This window comes from Pleurodeles waltl, unplaced genomic scaffold (assembly GCF_031143425.1).
Source record: "Pleurodeles waltl isolate 20211129_DDA unplaced genomic scaffold, aPleWal1.hap1.20221129 scaffold_187, whole genome shotgun sequence".
NCBI lineage: Eukaryota > Metazoa > Chordata > Amphibia > Caudata > Salamandridae > Pleurodeles > Pleurodeles waltl.
This window is the reverse complement of record NW_027149893.1, coordinates 182,893-186,489: the sequence shown is the minus strand read 5'-3', so window position 1 is coordinate 186,489 and position 3,597 is coordinate 182,893. Positions and strand designations below refer to the sequence as shown.

The following is a 3,597-nucleotide window of genomic DNA, read 5'->3' as shown; positions in this document are numbered from 1 at the left end:
ACCCCCAGCACAAAAAGCCAGTTCACACCCTGCATCACCAAAATCATACCAAAGTCACTAACTGGATGAAAGCCATCGGCCTCAAGCTCAGCACCGACAGGATGTAAATAGTGATCTTTGGTAATAACACCTCAGCATGGGACTCGACCTGATGGCTAGCTGAATGCGGACGCACAACCAGCACCCATGCCAGGAACCTTGGAATAATCACTCACAGCAAACTAGACATGAAAGCACAAGTCAACGGCATCACTGCATCCTGCTTCCACACCAAGAAGATTCTGGGGATGATCTTCAAATGGCTCCCAAGCAATACTAGAAAAACGTTCACCCACGCCCTAGTTACCAGCAAGTTGGAGTACGGGAACAACCTCTACACCAGGATCACCAACCCACTTACCAGAAGACTACAAACCACTCAAACCTCGGAAGACAGACTCATCCTCAACCTTCAACACAGAACTCACATCACACCTAAGGGAGCTTGGCTGGCTTATAATATACAAATGTGCTTATTTCAAACTCTTCACACATTCCAGGCACTACACAGATTAGGCCCCACCTACCTAAACAGTTGCATCTTCTTCTACAACCACCCAGACATCTCCGCTATGCAGGACTCCGACTTGTACACATCCAATGCATACACAGAACCAAATCAGGAGGACGGACTTTCACTTACATAGCTCCTAGAGTATGGAACGGCCCCCCACTCCATGTTAGAGCCTCCTCTCTTCTTTTCTGCAAAAAGCTGAAGACCTGGCTTTTCAATCATCCAACCTACCATTGGCAGGGCTAAGCACACACAGCTACTCAATGCCAGGGTACCCTTGTGGGTGATAGTGTACTTTACAAATACACACACCATAGCAACAAGGGGCTAGCTGTCTTTGGACTCTGCTGAGGCACATGTTGGGCTGGAGAATGAAGGTAAGTCACAGCTCGCTGGGATTACAGGGGGGCGGGGCGGCACGCAGGGGGGGATATCAAAATGTTTTTAAAAAATACTTTGCTCCATGCCATGCCACTCTGCCGCTCCTCTGTCTCCTCAGCAGGCACAGGCTCCCAGCCTGCCCTGCGGCCAATCCTGACGCTGCTCAGAGGAGCATTGGGATTGGCTGGGAGCACCCAGGCAATCCCAGGCAGACGGGCCTGTGTCTACTCTCTCCAGCACGGCAACACACTGCTGGGCTGGAGAGAGCACCGTGCGCATGTGTGTTTGCCCGGCTCAAGACGTCCGGCCAAACACACATGTGCAGAGAAGAGTGCACAGTGCACTCCCCTCAGTGCTCGTCATCCCCAATGCCCGCCCCTTTAACAACGAAGGATAATAAACTGTACGAAGGATAATAAACTCTAGTTTATTATCCTTTCGTTGTTGAAAGATTTGCAGTGGTTGCTGCCGGCAGGGGGCGACGCTTCTGCGCCCATAGCGGAGGAGCTGCCACTGCCCTAAGGTTGGAGTGTGCGCTGTTACTGATGGGGGATGCAGGAGGAGGAGTGGAAGAGGGTAATTCAGGGGGGCCTCATATTGGTGGAGGTGGTCAGGTGTTTGAAGGATGATGCATCTCAGAAGACGTTAGTGAAAGGATTGAAACTTCAGGGATTGGTTACGGATGAACTGTCTGAGAGTGGCCCAGATTGGTGTTCCTGGTTCTTTACATAGAAAGATTGTGGCGTTAGCTCTTTATAGGCATTTTGTTGCCCCTGGAGTTGGAAGGGGCTGTGAGAGAGTGTCTGGAGAGTTCCAACAGTGACAAGGCGCTAAAACTAAGGGCCAGATTTACAAGAAAGTGGCGCACCAGCATTGATGCGCTGCTTTTCTTGTGCTCCTCCCACCGGCACCTAACGACACCATGTGGCGCACCATGGCGCACATTAGGACAATAGAATCCATTTTTTTACGCTATTGTGGCGCTTTGTTGCACTAGCGTAAAAAATGTTGGCGCTAGAGTAGCAAAGTGCAAGGAGGCCCATTGGGCTCAATGGGTGCGTCCATTTAATACCTGCTGTGAGTAGGCGTTAAACATGACGCCAAAAACAGCACTCACAGGTGTCTGACCTCTTCCTGCTCTGGGTCCGCCTTTGCTGTTACCTCCCATGTGTGTAACACAGACGTGTAGGGTGGGTGGGGTCTGGGCCCGGCTGCTGGTGTCCTCACAATCCCCTCACACGTGGGAGTGCACACGTTTCACACTCGTGTGCACTCCCACGGCTCACCCTGGGCCACGGCTCTGTCTCATTAGGGGGGTTGCACAGAGGGACTGAGGGATGACTCTCCCCCCCCCCCCCCCAGCTGGAGGAGGGAGCTGGACTGGGAAGGGGAAGAGGGGAGGCAGAAAAAGTCAAGGTGTCCGAGTGGCTGAGAAAGGAGCTGCTTTGGATTGGAAAGCAGAGGAAACAGAGCAGACTGAGGAAAAGTCCTGGGAGCCGCATTTGTGACCTGAGGATGTCAGTTCTTCCACCACAGGCCTCCGCTCCACCCACTGAGCTATCGAAGGCTCCAGTAGAGACTCCCGAGAAGGCATCACGTGACATCAGAAACCATACCACCGGGGCCCGTTCGGTGTCTGACCCGTCAGACCTCACTCAATCCCTCCACTTCGACCCCCTTTTCACCAGGGTCAGTTTGGTGTCTGGCCCGTCAGACATCGATCACCAGCTGACTCCAGCATCACCTCCCGGTGTCACCAGCCTCACAGGTGTCTGACCTCTTCCTGCACTCTCTCCTGCCCCTTCGGTGCCCCCGTACGTCCATGTGTATAGGTACAGACACTCGCAGGGGGGCAGGAGTACAGAAGAGGGCAGTACGGGTCATGCATTATATGTGCGTCTCACGAGCAGACACTCCATGGATCACACCGTCCTCTTACCCCTCAGGTGAGTGGGGTCTGGGCCCGGCTGCTGGGGTCCTCACAATCCCCTCACAGTTCCCAGTGTCTCACTCTCCTGTGCACCCCCACGGCTCACCCTGCTGCCCGCGGAGTGTGGGTTTAACACGAGATGCGCATCCCCTGCTGTAGGATTCTACGCATGTAACATACAATCCCCCTCCAATGCTGATGTGGCAGGGTAACCCCCCCTCCTCCAGCTGTTTCTGCAGCTGCACCGCTGGTCTGGGGCTCTGATTCTAGTGCAGCAGGTCCTGGGTTGAAATTCACAACCATCAGAGGTTATTTCAAAGAAGTTTGTTTCCTGAATCGTCTGCTTTCTATTTATTGAAATGTGACTTTAAGAATGAGAAAATTTAGGAAAAGAAAAGAGGGCTCGTCCGGGATTTGAACCCGGGACCTCTCGCACCCTAAGCGAGAATCATACCCCTAGACCAACGAGCCTGCTGACAGCTGTACATAAAACATGGTATATGTTGTGTTTACCACGTGTCAGGCACCCTTCCTGTCTGTACTCACCTTAGATATGGCCTGGGAATCCCAGAAAACAGGAGGAGGCTTCCTCAGAGAGTCTCCTGACACAGATACATCCATCACACAGATTGTGTGCGAGGGTCACACATTGCGTCTGTGTAGCTTATAAAGGACCAGTACTTAGTCGGGGGTGGAGTGGGGGAGGTTCATTGGGAAAATAAATAAAAGTGTT

The 3,597-nt window shown here is 52.6% G+C and overlaps 1 non-coding gene across 1 annotated transcript; it reads right to left on the bottom strand.

The window, feature by feature from the left end:
• Window positions 1-3,263: 3,263 nt before the first annotated feature.
• On the bottom strand, window positions 3,264-3,335 carry TRNAP-AGG (transfer RNA proline (anticodon AGG)). The gene has a single exon. It is a non-coding gene; the product is annotated as a tRNA-Pro (tRNA).
• Window positions 3,336-3,597: the final 262 nt, after the last annotated feature.